Source organism: Periplaneta americana, chromosome 3, assembly GCF_040183065.1.
Source record: "Periplaneta americana isolate PAMFEO1 chromosome 3, P.americana_PAMFEO1_priV1, whole genome shotgun sequence".
NCBI classification, from domain to species: domain Eukaryota; kingdom Metazoa; phylum Arthropoda; class Insecta; order Blattodea; family Blattidae; genus Periplaneta; species Periplaneta americana.
Window position 1 is genome coordinate 52,532,096 of NC_091119.1, and position 19,195 is coordinate 52,551,290.

The 19,195-nt window shown below is 33.5% G+C and overlaps 1 protein-coding gene across 6 annotated transcripts in view; it reads left to right on the plus strand.

Moving 5' to 3' along the window:
• The window catches only part of Alg9 (alpha-1,2-mannosyltransferase Alg9), a 55,711-nt gene extending 36,984 nt beyond the window's left edge, over positions 1 to 18,727 (plus strand). For 3 of the 6 annotated variants that reach the window (XM_069820529.1, XM_069820524.1, XM_069820525.1), the window contains one exon: positions 855 to 18,727. The gene's annotated coding sequence lies outside the window, so the exon portion shown is untranslated. The remainder of the gene's footprint in view (positions 1 to 854) is intronic. The other 3 variants (XM_069820528.1, XM_069820526.1, XR_011331213.1) reach the window with 2 other exon arrangements.
• The last annotated feature ends 468 nt before the right edge of the window (positions 18,728 to 19,195 follow it).

The following is a 19,195-nucleotide window of genomic DNA, read 5'->3' on the forward strand; positions in this document are numbered from 1 at the left end:
ACATGTGTCAGCTGTTTCCTTTATCACACGGTAACAATGTAAATAAGTTGTGTTGGTGTGTAAGAAATAGTCTTTAGTCTTACAGTGTTGCATTAAATTTTTTGATAGATTCAACAGGAAAAACTTTTGGACAAGAAATAGTATACTAAAGAGAGAAGATGAGCAGAGAGTATATGAGGACCGTTTTTGCAAAACTTGCTAACTGCAAAATTTGCAAAATTGAGATTTTGATAGATTCGTTAACATAAGGCAGGCCTCTACATGATGTTCAAACTGTCTTAGTAAAATTGGGTTATTTCATTGTAGTGTGTCAAAGTGTGCTCGTTTTTTCAAAATTTGCTTTCTGCTATAAGTTAGACATACAGCAAAACTTGCTTACTATAGTGTTTTGTCTCTCCTGTAAAATTTAGTTTTTTTCAGTTAGCAAGTTTTGCAAAAACGGTCCTCATATAGTGTACATTCCTGACCATGGCCCTGCTTATGTACAAGGATTACATATGAGGGGATCAGAAGCAAAGGGATACAAGTGAACATGAGTTAAGTGCATCTAAGGCAAGCTAACATTTAAAATTTTAGTGGCGAAGGGATACATCTTTTAACCACATTACACACTAAAATTGAAATAAAACATTCACGGAATTTACGAAATCTTAAGTACTTTCAACCACATTTTCTCACAAATAACTTAAATTCACTTATACCCCTTTGCTTCTGACCCCCTCATATGTGTAGGATGTGAAAGTGGTAAAAGTCGTGCTTCATTCCAAGTTATTTCTTTTCGTGTTCTTATTATGACATTAATCTGAAAAAGCATATTGAAAGTCTTGATATATATTTATTCTTGCTCATTTCAGACTTGAAACAATGCAAGAATGAGAAGAAAAGTGACATGGGAGATATATTTGACGTTAGATTTGCAAGAAATCTTCTACAGGGGGAGTTGAGACATTTAACAAATCTGGGAGCGGAGTTCATATTTCACATATTATGGCCCGCAATGCATTGCCTCATAATCTAGTAGGTGGATGAGTGTTTTATCTGTGCATTTTGCGGAGAACAATTTTATTGTTACTGAATGAAGTAGGAAGTCATATTCAACTTTTGCAGCTGTGCTGCTGCTATTGCATTGTTGAGGTGTGTGCAGGAATGTTGAATAGGAGAACAACTCATGCACAGCAAGAAATTCAAAATACAGTAGAATCCCTCTTATCTGGCAACTATGGAACAAAGCCAATACCCGATAACTGATTCTGCCATTTAATTGGAAAATAATTTTGCAATATTGGTACACTCGTGCAGAGATTCAACTGCTATTTTCAAACCTTCCTATATTACTAGGGCGGCCGGGTAGCTCAGTTGATAGAGCAGCTGGCTACGGACTGGAAGGTCCGGGATTCGATCCCAGATGGTGACAGGATTTTTTTCTCGTTGCCAAACTTTCAGAATGGCCCTGAGGTTCACTCAGCCTCCTATAAAATTGAGTACCGGGTCTTTCTCGGGGTAAAAGGCGGTCAGAGCTTGGTGCCGGCTACACCACCTCATTCTAGTGCTGAGGTCATGGAAAGCATGGGGCTCTACCTCCATGCCCCCCAAGTGCCTTCATGGCATGTTATGGGGATACCTTTACCTTTACCTATATTACTAACTGGCTTTCTCGGAAACTTTAAGGACTGAGGCCATGAATTAGACTGTCATTTGTCGAGCAAGCAAAGAAATATGTATTATTCACATAATAGCAGTTTGTGCACCCAAGAGCAGCACATAAAATTGGCATTTTTTAATAACTTTACACTCAATATGTATTCTGCACATCTATGTAGCATATAACAGAAGTCTGTGGAACCAATACAAGTTCTTGTCCTCTTTAAAAATGGCAGCTTCCGACCTCACTTTCTGTTGCAAAGTTAGTGATGTGAATAGGTCTGGAATCTGTAGTTTATCCACCCAAAAGTAGCACATGACATTTGTGTTTTGTGATAACATCACACTTGGTGTGTATTGGTGTACTGCACATTTATAAAGCATATAACAGAAATCTATTGAACAAACACAGATTCTTGCTCGCTTTAAAAAATGGTGGCTTCTGACGTCACATCACTATGTGAAAGTGATCTAGATGGCTGTTTCTTTATTTCGTTTGTGCAAACATCGATAATACTGCTACCTATTGGTGGTAGCTTCAGACACCTCATAAAAAATGTAGATTGCTATTTTAATTTGTAACTTATTTACTGACTCTCGTATTTTTATTTTTATTTTTATTTTTCTTATTCAGAGGTGTCGTTTTAGAATTGCCAATTATTAGGATGCCAGATACAAGGGATTCCACTGTATATCTAATTTTTATTAGAAGGGATCAGAATTTATCATTTATGTAATTTGTATGATTTGAAACCATGACCATCTTGTTTGTTTAAGAAAGTGTTGAATTTCTATCCGATGAAAGTAGTTGTAGCCAAATTTATTCAATTTGCAGTATACAAATTCATTAGCACATACATGTTAACACATTTATTTGTGAAAGGACAACTTTACACACTATGTTAGCTGCAAGAATCTGAAAATGAAACTTGTGCGTAATTGCAATCTGTTTTAAGGTTTTTGATAATGTCAATGTTGTAACCTCAAGAAGTATTTCTATTCTTTCTCTCCTGTGTTCAGTTATTGGTCTCACTGATGGAAACAATAATGCATTTCTCATCCTCAATTTAACTTAAAAGTGTGTATTTAGTACTGGAATTTTTTATATATACAAATTCTGATACGAGTGCAGTTTGTTTTAACACTTCTGCCAGTATTCTAGTCTTAAGTTTCGTAAGTATATTCGGAAAAATTTTTGTGAAGGTTTCTGAACATGTACAAGTTTTCTAAAATTTTTTGTAATGTCATGACTTCACAGAACTGAGCTAAAACACAGCCATATTTACCTGTACACACTTACCACTGTAAATACTCGGAGTATGTACTTCAATTAGCCACTTTCTGCAACTGACAAAATTTCTGGACCTCTCTTTGCATGAATGAACAAATTATATTTTCTACAAACAATCTCAGTGAGATCAGACTATATGCTTATATATTTGACAAATATCGTCATTAATAAAATAAAATACGACATATTATGATACCTTGAAAAAAATTCACACTAGGAGAACTTTTATAGCAATTGTCATCCATGTTCAAATCCTCCATTTCCGTGTAATTTTAAATAGAGCATTTGCTATGAACTTATTCAGTTGTCCTTGGTGTTATAAGACCAAATAACAACATAAGTATATTGTTGGAACATTATGTATGGGTACAAATTATCTTGTTTAGATTTGTTAGTAATGAGTACATTTTTTATGAATACAAACACACTTTTGAGAAATTCCTGTTGATGTAAAATCCTGAGTTTGCTGGAAAACAAATCTGAATAATAAGTGAGTACTGAATGCTTTGACAGAGATTATAAGTCTGAGACGTGAAGCAAATTCTTTGTGAGCCAATTTTATACATGAACGAAGAGACTGAAAATGATACACTTAGAGTAGTGTTTGGATCCTAAAAAAAAGTGTTATTTAGTTAAATAGTGAATGTGACAAGACAAGTTGTTGTAAAATCTTGATTAGAAAACCTACAGGAGAAAGGAACGTTAAAGTTTAATGGAATAGAGATATTGATCATCTTTCCTCGTCAGTCTTGTAGTGTGTTATAGAAAGGATGTGTTATAATAAGATGGAATTTTTTAATTGAAGTGTTATAATTTACACAGAAAGTTGCAAAGGTAGTAACAGAAAGAATTACCAAAATTAGTGATGATTTCAGTATTTTCCTCAGGGGAGAAAAATGAAACAGCAGGAAGTTAATAAGCTAAAAGGATTATTTTGTATGGTAATATTATGCATTTCCATTTAGGCACCATTATTGTCGTTGTTATTATTATTATTATTATTATTATTATTATTATTATTATTATTATTATTATCATCATCATCATCATCATCATCATCATCAATTTATCTAAGCGTCCCCATACCTGAGCGATGCACTGAAGCTGTAAATCTTTTGGAGCCAGAGGCATTGCTCTTGGTGAATCATGAACAGTGAGCTCTATACTAAACTGGAGACACCACTGCAATGCTCTTTCCTGTCTGAAAGCGTGACTGTAGACGCCATGTTGGTGAGGGTATTGCTCTCTCTTTCTAACTAATGTGTTTCAATGAGTCTTTCGTGAGGCTCATGTTGCACATGCGCAGTAAATAATAAAAATACCGTTATTGTGTACGATAGCATTCACTGCAAGAGAAACAAGGACAACACTCTGTTAGAAAGAGATAGCAATACGCTCAGGCGCTCAGCATTCGCATCACACTTTTAAAGCAATGAGTGGTGCCTCCAGTTCAGTATAGAGCTCACTGATCATGAGAAGCAAACTACGTAGCACTGCATGAGCTGATGATATTATTATTATTATTATTATTATTATTATTATTAATCCAATGGTGCATACTTGACTTTATTTTCCACAGAAGCATCCCTACCCATGATGAGTGAGACACCGAAATTATGAGAGGCGAACTATATAATAATGCATGATAATGATTATGATATCATCATCATCATAATATGCCTATGTGTTTGACGGATACATCATGCTTTGCTAAGGGTAGCCCATTTCATTACTTTTTGAAATAAAAAAAAAAACTAAGTGAACTACTGGGTGTTCAGTTCAAAGTGTGTCATGGCTCGCTGTATGCCGTCATATGGCTAGTCGATGAGCCTAGAGAATTCAATCTTCCTACACTTCCGCAGAGGTGTATTACCTATGTGACAGAGAAGTTGCATAGCAAGTACGGCATTCATTCTGAAGAGTACTTACTGATACGTACGGTAACGCCGGTAGTGGTAGGAATGTGAACTGTTTGGAAACATGTACTGAGGTGGGTTTTTTCTTACTGTTGGGACATGGAGAGAGGGTTAAGACGATTTCTTACGTATTTGTTGACATTAACTTCGAATGTCAACATGGACACGGAGCATTTGATTTGTATTGTGGAATGTTGCTGTACGCAACCGATGATAACAAATATCCTGCGTACGACTAGGCCATGCAAAACAAAGTTAGAAAGAGGTTATGGTAGCACACAGACATTACAGATCACCATCTGTTCCTACGACGTTCAAGTTATATCGTACATGTTCTCAAGTTCAGATCGAATGCCTCGATTAATAGGCAACTTCTCTGACATAAAAGCTGAAACTCTCTTCAAATCACTGACTCACAACAGTGACGTCATGACACACTTTGAAATGAACACCCAGTAGTTAGCGTCATAACTTATGCTAATACACTACTTTTAAAATAGATATTTAATTTTTTTAGGTTAAACTTGTCATAGATAGCTCAAAATCAAACTAAAATAGTTTAGATGCAGCTGGAATCTCTCTCCCCCCAGGTCTGTCCTGAATTCATCACGGACCCATGTTTTCTCTAAAATGAGTAAAAGATGAACTTGTGCTATTGCTAGGTGTACAGACACAAACATACACACTCATACTAATTTATACCAGTATTACTTATGTAATGCAGAATATGTGGTTCTTGGCTTTTACTAATATTAGGTACGGCAAAAAATTCATGTTTACTACTGTACCATTGTAGGCTATTAATGCTCCTGTAATGATATAATCAATAACAGGACGTCGTTTGTATAAGTCTTTCATATAAAACCTGGTTGCAAATTAAGTTTCTACAGTTAACATTTCCTATTTGAAAGGGTATAATTAATGCATAACTATTTGACAGATCTGTCATATGCTCTTCTTATTTGATGTGATGATTAACGTTAATGTAACATTGCTGTGATGCATTCCATTTTGTTTCCAGTAAAATTTAGTGTTAGTTCCATTAACATGATGCTAAGAATATTTAAAGACTATTTTAAACATTGAGCTGATACCAGGACTAAGATTACTAGATTTATACAATCATGTGTGAATTTGAAAAATGCGATGTGATTATTTGCACTGATTATATGACAACTTTCCTTAGAATCTAATGATAGATATGTTTTTGGTTCAGTATGAGAAGGAATACCGTAACTTGTTCAAGAAAAATCTGTGCCAATAGTTAATTTATGGAGATGGTGTAACAGGAATGACAGGTTATAGTTTTTGGTGTTCCAGTTGAACAATTTTTACTCGTACAATAAATAATTTTGGAAACTTTCCTAGGACAAGTGAATAGATGGGACTTGAATTGAACCTTACATTTATGTTTGTTCAGGATAACTTATTGGCTAGCACAAAGGAAGTAAACCTGATCATTTTGTAAAGCTTTGCTTGAAATATTTTGTATTGATCTGTGGATCAGAACTGAACTAAACTGCATCTGCAAATGTTGGTAACTCAAAACTGGCAAAACCAAAGGAGTATAATTATTTTCTAGCTGCAATTATCTTTAATATTTACTCCCAGCAGATATCTCAGATTATGAATAATTTCAAGGGAAAAATTGTTCCGGGACCGGGTATCGATCCCGGGACCTCTGGTTGAACGTACCAATGCTCTACCACTGAGCTACCCAGGAACTCCACCCGACACTGTCTCAACTTTTCCCTTTATATCCACACAACTCGCGTGGGCTGACGAAATGCCAGAAACCCACATCGAGTGCACACAATCTCTGTGTGACTTGGAATTGTGGTTTCCTGTTAACGTACACAGTGACGTATATATTGTGGAAATCTAGTCTTTCAGGTAAACCACAATTCCAAGTCACACAGAGATTGTGTGCACTCGATGTGGGTTTCTGGCATTTCATCAGCCCACGCGAGTTGTGTGGATATAAAGGGAAAAGTTGAGACGGTGTCGGGTGAAGTTCCTGGGTAGCTCAGTGGTAGAGCACTGGTACGTTCAACCAGAGGTCCCGGGATCGATACCTGGCCCCGGAACAATTTTTCCCTTGAAATTATTCAAATCTCCTTTACAGGGAGCTTTACCTGAAAGACTAGATTTGCATCTCAGATTATATTAGGATGAAAAAGTAACTCTGAAATTGTTTGAGGTTTCATATTTGATGGACTTTGCAGAATTATTGCACAGTAATATTTATTTCCGGTGAAGCGAAAAGTGAGATTCTTATACTTCGTTGTTCACAAAATATGATGTGAAATTTCATTCACTGTATATATAATTATAATGCATGGAATAACATTATGATAGATACAATACATAAATATAAGTAAATGTAAGCTCTAAACATTCAGTAGCTACACTATTAATTACAGTTGTTATTGCAAACACATAATAAATTTCATTCTACTGAAATTGTCAATGGTGCGAATTTAAAATTACATACATTCTTGAGTTTCTTTTTATTTTTTATTTTTTTTTTTTTGACATTCAAATGAAGAAAGTTTCATCCAGAAAATTGGACTCAGAAAAGGTCCCCAAAATGATTGACATTGGATGGCTATTCCTATTCGTTGTCATAGATAATAAAATTGGTAAAACAAGTGTCTCCAGTAATGGTCACCAAACTTGTACCAATCTCGGAAACCAGGGCTTTTGCTTCTTTATACTAAAAGTCTATCGTTTCAACAGCAAAGAAGATGAAGACGTAATTGTCTAATAGATGTTCATATTTATGATGTTTACTGCATACAGCAAATTCTGCTGCAGAGCTTGCGACTTTATAAGTTGATGGCAAGTGAGATGGAGCTAAGATATTCACGCATGTTGAATCCTACATTAGAGATTTTCCTCTGCTCTGCAGAACCAAGGTTATTTCATCAGGGTGCTTTCCATCCATGCGACTAATCCCAGTGGGTTCCAAAGTAACAGGGATACCAGAAGATGTTAATGCTTTCTTGATTATGTAATACAGTAGAAGCTCAGTTATCTGTAATAATGAACGGGAAGGGGTTCACAGTTAACCGAAAATGACAGATCATCCATTTTACTTAGACAATACTATAATTTAATGTTACTTTACAACTTATATACTAGGGACAAGTATCCATTGTCGCTGCAGCAATTTCATGACCTCAACAGTAATTAAATAATTATTGGCTTTATTTTTGACATAATTTTTATATTTCTTGAAAATTATTCTTATTTCTATAGCAGAGAAATTTTAAAATTAGGTAATAAATCAGGCTAAACAAGTAAAGATGTTAATATATGCATTTAAATATGCAAAATAAAAATATACACGCATTTAAAAGGGAAAACCCTTGAAATATGCATTTATGCAAAATAAAGTTGGCCTCATTCAAACCATCATCGGCAAAGATCCACTTTTAATTTTTCAATATACCAAATCAATAAAAACATGCAATTGCATGAAGTTCCATGGTCTACTATGACATTTTTACTTTTACGATTATGATATGATTGTATCTCAATAAACATAGTTATCGTTAAATTATGCTAAAGCATCCAGTTTGTGAAGAAAAACAAAATAATAATTTGCTATTTAGTCATTATCAATGGTTATGTTAAACAAAGGTTCGGACATTATACATTTGTCGAAAATACAAAGTTTAACAACAAATACAGAAGCATTCCAATTGTACATAGACAACAAACCAGGCAACATTGAAATTGATAAAAAAAAAAGCCTCTGTCTTCAGGGCTATACTTACAGCCATGCAAAATTTCAGACAATCAAGAAGTACAATCACTGAAGACTCATTCGAGCTTTATATAAAAAACAAATCAAATATTAAATAATCACAATTTACTGCGAACATAGAAGAAATTGCACCAACCAATAAAGTACACAGACAATATCGTTTTTAATGTAATACAAATAAAGTAATACATAGTAAAGAAAAATTAAATAGAAAAGGAAGTACTGAAACAACTGCCATTAGAAATAAGACAAGAAAATTTTGCAACACTGCAAGAAAATTGTAATATCTGATTCTAAGGCTGGAGTTCAAACAGTAGCATCTGTCACTTGTCCAGAAATGGAAAAAATTAAGAAAATTTGTAACATGATAAAACAAATTCAAAATGTAGGTGAAATCATAGCTTTACAATGGATTCCAGCACATTGTTGCATAAATGGAAATGAGAGAAATGTTAGCAGAAAAAGTATCAAAAACTTGTTACCAAATAAACCATAAGTTTTCATATGATTCTATAAAACGAATCACAAGAAGAAAAATCGCCTGTAATTACAATTTCGGATTAATCCGTAAAAATTATATCCTAAATTAAGGAAATTTCTCAAGAATCTTGGATTGATACCTGAAGCACCTCGGAAATCAGCTGTATCCATGTTTAGATTGATCACTGGACATGATTGTTTAAGCAAACATTTCTATAAGATTGGAATAACAACCACACCAAACTCTCTCCTATGCCATCAGAAATGGAGATGGATGTGTATTATATAGAAATCTGTGAAGTTCTTAAGACACATCATGATCTAATATCAAAATATTGTAAAGCAAGAAAGAGAATAACTTTATTGTTAAATCGAGAGCATTACATACATACATACAAATACAATAGAATGAAATCGCAAATTTTTTACTTTGAGCCAAAATAATCTTAATTGTAATAAACTTTGTATTATGCTGTTTTAGAACAGGACATAATAAGTGCCATTTACATGAATTGTATCCACATGAAATGGAATTTTAACCTCTTTAATAAGAGGTTGAATAGTTTTAATCAACGACTGTTAAATGTGTAAGTGCAGAAATACTATACATCTTAATATTAAAATATATTATGACATTGATATACCGTACTAAAATAAATGGGAAAGGTATTTCAGCTGTTTAGTAATTATTGTGAGAGAATCTCTCTTTCCCTCAGCTCTCAATGAAGTCTCATCTTTAAAATGTATTCCTCACAAGGTCGAGTAAATCAATCTGTATGACATGTATACCATGGCATTCTCAAGAACTTGTCTTAACATAGTTGGTTGGTTAATAATGCTTAGATCATAGAGAGATATTTTATTAGCTTTGGCATCTGTTATGTTGGAAAGTTCTGAGGTGAGGCTCTGTGAGGTGGAATTTTCTAACCGTAATGGTCATAGGAAGAAAAATATAGAAGATAAACCTGCGAATTCTAAATGAGGCAGTAGAGCAAGTGGACAGCTTCAAATACTTGGGGTGTTTGGCTACTATAAGCAGTAACATGAGCTGCTGCCAGAAAGTCCAAAGACGGATAGCAATGGCCAAGGAAGCTTTTAATAGAAAAAGGAGCATTTTCTGCGGACCTCTGGAGAAAGAACTAAGGAAGAGACTAGTGACGTGCTTTGTATGAAGTGTGGTGTTGTATGGGGCAGAAACATTGACATTACAACGAAGTGGAGAGAAGCGAATAGAAGCATTTGAAATGTGGATATGGAGAAGACTGGAGCATGTGAAATGGACAGACAGAATAAGAAATGAATCTGTGTTGGAAAGAGTGGGTGAAGGAAGAATGATGCTGAAACTGATCAGGAAGAGGAAAAGGAATTGGTTGGGTCACTGGCTGAAAAGAAACTGCCTACTGAAGGATGCACTGGAAGGAATAGTGAATGGGAGAAGAGTTCGGAGTAGAAGAAGATATCAGATCATAGACAACATTAAGATATATGGATCATATGAGGAGACAAAGAGGAAGGTAGAAAATAGGAAAGATTGGAGAAAGCCGGTTTGCAGTGAAAGACCTGCCCTTGGGCAGAACACTAAATGAATGAAAGGTCGTAATGTGAGAACATAAGCAAGAAAGGTCTGGTAAAATTTTCCTGCTCTTATATTATTTACTGGCAGATTAGAATACTGTAAGATTGGTTTTTCTGTGGGAGAAATGTGCGGATTGCACTAGACTTACAGTATTTGAGCTGTTGAATTATATTGGACTGCTTCACAGTAAAGGTGAAGTATGAGATAAATACCAGAGTTGCCATCTGAGTGAAATACGTGTCTCACTCCGGGAGTTACAAATAAGCTACTATTTACATATGGTAGGCCCTACACATATTACTTCAACTTTTACTGTGTTACTATCTCAAGAAACAGCTTAAGAGTACTGGGTAGAGCTGTTAACAGTATTTTCGCGTATAAATATGAATATATATAAAATATTTTTTTCCTCTGTTTCTTTCAAACACAGACTAAAGTCCTTTGCACTGTGTGATAAATGTTGATGAGTTGTGAGCTGGCCACAGAAATTATCTTTCATTGTTTTAAGGGGTTAGGTACAGCTTACAGCAGTAGAATTTTGGTAATATTCAACTTTTTTTTTCTCCATTACTGTATATTGTACAATAATTAGTATGTGTAAAACACTGTCCTGCCATATGAAAAAAAAAAAAAAAAAAAACACATTTTTACGATTAAAAAAATTATTTACATTTTTTTTTTCTTTTCTTTTCTTTTTCAAAATTCAGTTCACTGTGCTGTGTTGAAGCGTTTCCCACATAACTCAAAAGCTATCCAACATTCTGTGATGAAATTTTTTGTGTGTATTTATGCCTGTCATATCTACAATATGATGCAAGATCACTCATCTACCTTTGATAGATTGTCTCATAAAAAATAAATTCATTTAAAAAATGGTCAAATATCAGTATTTTCTTCTAACACAAAGTATATATATATATATATATATATATATATATATATATATATTATTTATTAAGGAATGTAGTTGAAAGAGCATGATATTGTAAACATGAGTTTCAGCAATAAAATAAAAGAGAAAGAACATGAAAAAGTTTTATGAGTTACGAGGGAAACACTTCATCACTGCACAGTGAACTACCACCATTTTGAATTGTGAAAAAAATATATAAATATTTTTTTTTTTAATCGTAAAAATGTTTTTTTCATATAGCAGAAGAATAGTGTTTTACACATACCAACTTTCATTATTGAACAAGATACAGTAATGGAGGAAAAAAATGTTGAATATTTCCAAACATTTTACTGCTGTAAGCTGTAGGCTACCTTACTCCTTAATACAGGCATAGCGGAAAGGAAAAAAATTGCGATTGTCAACAGTTAGGAACACCTATTACAAAAAATTTTAATGTCACACTTTTCAGTCTTTCCCCCCATGACAAAAACATATTATTTGAGAAAATGAGTGGAATAAAAATTGCACAAGCACAAGCACAATGTGACAAATACGTGTATTTTGTCCTATAAAAATATGACATGTATCTCCACATTTTCACTAATTGAATTAAATATTTTTAAATAGTAGTCGATTTATTTTGAGAACTAAATAGTTTATATTAGCATATAAAATTTCAGCCCTTTATCTTGAACAGCTTCTGAGTAAATGGTTCCTGAATTTAGAACAATAAAAATTATATTTTTTCAATACTCTTTTTTTTTTTTTTTCTACTATTCCTGTATTCAAACAATTAGAGATAATAGGCCAGCTCACACCTCAGCAACATTTGCTTATCACGTGGTGCAAATGACATTAGTCTGTGTTTGACAGAAACAAAGGAAAAAAAATATTTTATATATTTATATTAATTTATAACCGAAAATACTGTTAACAGCTCTACCCAGTACCCTTAATCTTCCATTGCTTCATGCCTTCAAAATGTTTCCATAACAAGTTGCTACAAATAGCTGCCTGTCTTGGTCATGACTCATGTATACTTCATGTGCCATGTTACACAAAGTGGCAGCACTGTACTCTTTTCATCTGAAACGACAATCTTAAAGTATTTTTAGCCTGTAGCTTCCACATATCATAAATTGATTTCACAGGACACCTGCTTTGCTTACCGTCTGAAGGACTCTATACTGTTTGTGTCACCCTTAAACCTTTATTGTTCTGTCATGGTCGTTTAATGAATCACGGATCTATATTACCCATGATGTGTTTGATTATTAACAATGATAAATTAATATTTTATGCAAATATAAATTACAAACATGAAATATGTTTATGTAACTAGGTAGAGGTTCATTTTCATTCAGGAATTTAATATTTTAACAGAGTTATGTAGATTGTAACTGTTTTACCTCCCCCTGTATATGCATACTTACAGAAGTAAACCTTTACTGTATAAATGTCGTTCATTTCATTAAAGTATCTACCTGAAGTTTAAATTTATGTATTTTAAACATGGAATGGCAAAATTACTTTTTTGAGTTGGTAAGCAAATATATTATACAGATGTTTACACTGCCAGACAAACAATAGTTTCTAATATCCGTATGTTAGGACTTTGATAAGTGATAAGCCACAGTTCAAAGTCTCCTCTACTCAGTGGTCTGAATCAGCATTCTCACCTCAGAAGCTGTACTGAAAAACTGTTTGTAATGTTGATTTTTAAAGATTTGTGCAACTTGTCTTAACCAAGGGGCAATATTAAAACTGTACATAGATTGAATATAACACGTGATTAGCAGAGTATATATGTACAATCACTAAGCAGAAATAATGGATAATAATTGTGATTTACTGAATTTCTAGTCAGGGACATTTAATAATTTTTATTGTAATAAAATCTCAGTCTAATTTTTTTACGGGCTTCCTTCTCCTTCAATCATATAATGTACTTGTTTCTAAACATTTATGGGAAATTATATTTGAGTCATATATTATCAGATTTATGTGTTTAGAAATGACTAAACTTAATGACAGTATCCATTTGTGTTTTGCTGATGCACATTCTTTACCATTCTTCCTGTATGCAATGACATGTTTTACAGAAAATTTTGTAACACTGGGTACAGTCTACCACTGTGGAGTAATGATTAGCATACCTTACTGTGAAACGAGCAGGCTCCGGTTCAAATCCTGGTTGGAGTTTTTTCCGAGGTTTTCCCTCAACCACTCGAAGCAGAATTACTAAGTAACTTTCGGCATTGAATCTCGGACTCATTTCGCCTTCATTAGCATCATTTCATTAATCATATTTAATAGTTACAGGTTGACCAGGAGGACATGGCAGGCATGGTTCTGGGATTCACCTACAGGTGGCATCTGTCTGCGGGATCTGCACATACCCCAGAGAAGCTGCAGGGGCTTTAATAAGCACTGCATGTGATCGGGGAAGTGTAGCTCCCTCGGATAGATGGCGTCTTGGTGATTTGCAGAAGGGTACTAGCCTTCTGGTTAAGGATGCAGCAGATTCAGGCACATGAATTGCGAACAGATACCATCGATATGAGGAGCCTGCAGAAGAACATTACAAGCAGGCGGAGGTATGGTCTGCTGTCAGAACTGGATGCTGTGGCTGAATCGATATGATGGCACCATACAGTGAATCACGTGCTTGAAGAGCTATCGTAAAGGGACTTCATAAATCATCCCAATATAAGGAGGTTGCACAATAAGCCTAAAGCTCCAGTGCTTGCCTACGGGCTCTCCTTCAGAAAAAACTGGTACAAATCTTGCATCACAAGTGATTCTTCCTCTCTTGATTCGTTTTATCAGACCATCTAGATTGACAGACTCGTCAAAATAGTGTTGACAAAATTTGGGTGCCATTGTGTGTTTGTATGAGAAAAGTGAGAAAACTCTTTCTTTCTTTTTTGTTCTGAAATTTATAAAGACTGGGATTTTATTGTATTCTCGTTCATAAATTTTTTTCTTTTATGTAACATAAAGATAATCAATGTACTATATAGAATTTGTGCAGTGTGCAAAAAACGTGTAATATATTTCTCTAAAGATGCTAGATTCCAATGTTTGTATTCATAGTATGTTAAATTGTGTATAGTTAATGATAATTTAAGCATTTTTCGGACATTTCTCTTCTGCACTTCTTAATTTTCAGTAACTGAGGTACCGGTATTTTAGTTTTGTAGGTATATCCTAAAGGATTCTAATGTTCATTTGAGTTAGATATTTTCTAATGCACTCTGTGATTCATTAATTTATTAACAAATTAAACAATCATAGTTATTGACACTTAGGTGTAGATATTGACACTGTTTACACAGTTGTTGACATAATATTACAGTAGAATCCCTCGTAATCAGCACCAAAGGGACCAAGCTAATTCCAGATACGAGATTTTGCCGGATAATTCAATAAATACTAGTATGTACGAAAAAAAGTGCGTATATCATGGTGCCAAATGTTGAAACTGTAGCCATGTTAAGCTTATTTCTCTATCACTTGCTCATAACTGAATAAACATAAAAACTGTTTGGATTTTCTTTATTAAAACACATCACACAACACAAATAATACACTAATTTTAGGTTCGAAAACGAAAGTTCGTGCGAATTTCCTAATGTGGCACCACTGATATCCCGGGCATAATTAAATAAACATAAAAACTGTGTGCATTTTTTTATTAAAACACATTACACAACATAAATAATACACTAATTTTAGGTTCGAATATTCAGTGGAAATTAAAGTTCGTGCGAATTTCCTAATGTGGCAACACTGACAGCCGGACATAATTAAATAAACATAAAAACGGTGTGGATTTTCTTTATTAAAACACATCACCCAACACAAATAATACACTAATTTTAGGTTCGAATATTCACTGAAAATGGAAGTTTGCGCATACTTCCTAATGTGGCAAAACTGACGGCCCACACTGTGGCAATGTGGCAGATTTACAATTTTTTTTGACCCAGCCGAAAGTGCCATTGTTTTGGTATTGTAGGTTATTTGGGTGCCGGTTACAAGGGATTTTACTGTATTTCTTGTACTTACGTTGTTCATTTAGGTACACTTTTACACAAAATGAAATAAAGGATGTAACATTACATGTTGTTAGTTGTGAGGCCGGAGGGAAAAAGACCTTTAGGGAGGCCGAGACGTAGATGGGAAGATAATATTAAAATGGATTTGAGGAAGGTGGGATATGATGATAGAGAATGGATTAATCTTGCTCAGGATAGGGACCAATGGCAGGCTTATGTGAGGGCGGCAATGAACCTCCGGGTTCCTTGAAAGCCATGAAGTAAGTAACATTACATGTAAAAAAATTATTGATAACCAGAAATGAACTGAGGAATGTCTTATCTGCAGTCATTTATGATGTCGTTCCTAAATTGTTTACAATGATCATAATAATGAATAAAATTGCTGGACCTTAATGTTGAAGGCAATTTTGAAGCACTTATGGGCCTTAATGTTGAAGGCAGTTGTGAGAAGCATTTATCATTAAACAATTTTTCACAGAAGTCACACTCTCTTCCATTCTTCTTTACATTTATTGCACATTTGAAACAGAGTCCTACTAAAGAACTCCAGAATACAGTAATAACATTTTTGTTTGTCGAATTGTGATTGTTAGTTTAGCATCATCTTCTGATTAACCTGGTTTGCTTACTTCCCTTGTACGTGATTCTCAGTTGGGCCTGTGTCTTGTTTATTTTTTTGTTCCTGTAGAACTTTGTTCCCTTTTAGCTTAGTTTGCTTACTTTCTTTCAGCTTTACATGAAAATACAGTGGCCTCACTCAGAATTATGATAAAATATATTATTTCATTTTAATAAGCAGATATATTATGCTAGACTTCTCATATCTTATCTCAGAAGTGTCTTTTCCTCGTCTTTATTCAAAATTGGCTGAGAACTGTACTCAAGCTACGTGAATTTGTCACTCAGTCGAAAAATTCTTGTACAGATCCTGTTCTTTATTGATGTCATCAAATTTCTAAAAGTAAGACAATATTGTTGATACACAGTTACTGACACCTAGTAACACTGTAAAAAGGGAAGGAAATTAAACAATAGGTCTCATTATGATAGTATTGCTAATATTCTGTTAGAATCATAGCCAAATTAAATTTCTTTAAAAATAGAGTTGTTAACATATAAGGTTTCAATTACTGAAATGGAATGAAATAATTATCCTAATTATTGTCACTGTGAATATATCATCACAATGTACATAGTTTATAAATGTACGTAATAAAAACTTATTTCGACATATTACCGGTATGTAGTAATGATATTGTAATAACAATTTAAATAGTGTCTTTACCTATTTATTATTATTATTATTATTATTATTATTATTATTATTATTATTATTATTACTACTACTACTACTACTACTACAGTACACTCATGCTAATCTGACCATTCCTTGCACAGAAGGGTGTGAGAGTGCCAGATTACTGAGAGTGCTTATATATATATATATATATATATATATATATATATATAATATAAGTGTATAAATAATACAGTATAACACAAGGCACCAGTGCAAATTATCCAGATTACAGTAGAAGTGATAGGAAGTATACTAGAAGGAGGCCGGATTAGCAAAAATGTAGTGTATTATTATTAATTCGTACATAAGCACTTACAGGATGAACACAAGTGCTTAAGGAAATGTTTAGAATATACTCTCATTGTTACTGGCTTTGTCAAAAATGAGAATTATGCAGCATTGTTTCCAACTAATTAAAACAAAATTACCAGAAATATTTAAGAATGAAATATACATTAGATAAAAAAAAATACCCTCCTCCTCTTTGCATTTAGAACCTTATAATATGAAGAAGGTTGAAAAAGTGTCGATTACTGTAACAGTGTCAATAACTATAGAGCCTTCTTCATTGAGGATGTGAGAACACATATACGAACAGGGCAGTACTATACACTTACTCTCTGTCATTGAACTGTACCTTTCTAATATCCAAGTGTCAGTTAATATTCAACAGTCGTTAAAAACAAGAACAGAATCATATTATAAACATGTACAACTTTGGTGTTTTAAGACACGTGCATAGACTTAATTCTTTATCACCTTGCCAATATTGTGTGGACCATGTGCTTCATAAAACAATCATTTTAAATAGTAACTCGTAACACTATTACACATTCCTGAACATTGTTACATGTCCATAATATAATGAAAATTCTCTTCCATTTTATTGAGACTTTTGTATAACATGAAGTTAATTTTTTATTTATGTATAATTTCATATAGTAATAATAAGAAAATCAAAGCAAATCTTCAAAGAAAATATCTTATTACATTCCAGAGTAAAATTAAAAGCAGAATATAAGTTATAAATTAGAAATGCGTGCATTTAATCTCTTATTTATGATGTCAGAGATAGTTTTACGATGAACATGAAACTGTAATTAGTAACTTTTAACAATATATGAAGGTAATAAGGTAATTTTATAAATTGTGGATTTCTGTTACTGATACAATGAAATACATTTCTTAAGTGTTCTGATACTATATAGTGATACTAGATACAGATGTACCGATTTCTGAATGTGGAATTGTCACATCAAGAGAGATCATGCCATCCCTTTTTTACATAGCATTTCTCTGTCTGAAGTTACACAGAATGAGAAAGGCATTTTACTATTTCAGTGATTTAATTGTTCAATGAAATTTATGTTCGGTGTATAAAAGAAATTTGTAGAAACATGAAAATTAAATTCTCTGCAAATTATGGAATTTATCCACCACAGAGAACCATTATAATCACCGAAACTCATTGATCTTTCAAATGAAATTTTATTTTAGTAGGCAACGGGATGTTTTTTTATTAAATTTTGAAAGTAGGTTTCTGGCTTTTTTGTCAGTGATTTCACATTGATGTATGTTGTGTGAAAAAACATACATATAGCTCGAAAAAAAATTAGATCCTTGCAGTAGTAATTTGCAGTAAGGGATGAGTGGTCTGTCTTGCATGCTTTTATGTTATCACATCTATGAGTGGAGACATTGGAATTTTGTGATATGAACTTGTAATATAGTACTAAAGCTCAACTCAAATGTAAATTATAAGATATTAAAGATGTATAAATAATTGAAAATATTATATGAATATATTCTGTGATAATTGTAACATCTATTTAGCACCACAGTGTATTTCGTTGACTGTGCTTACATGCTTCATATCTAGTTGCAATAGTGCGTGAAATTCTGTAAACATGTAGCACGACAACTGCTCCACTGTGGACTAAAATGTACATGTCCGAAGTCTGACAAGTGACATCCCTTATTCGCTTTGCATAAGCAAAGTTGATAACCTTCATTTTCATTCTCTTTGTGCTATATGAGGGGTTCACAACCATAGTAGATCAAGACCATCTGGAATAGTTCTGAGATATTGAGTCTTAAAGTTCCTGGCTCATGCTTAGCAACATTCACCTTCCATAGGAAATGTTGCCCTCTGTATAGTAACAAATGAGTTATAGACTTTGTTTGTTATGGCAATGAATAAATCTAAGTTTTCTTCATCCGAGATTGTATTAATCCACAAACTGATCACTGGTTGTGAGCC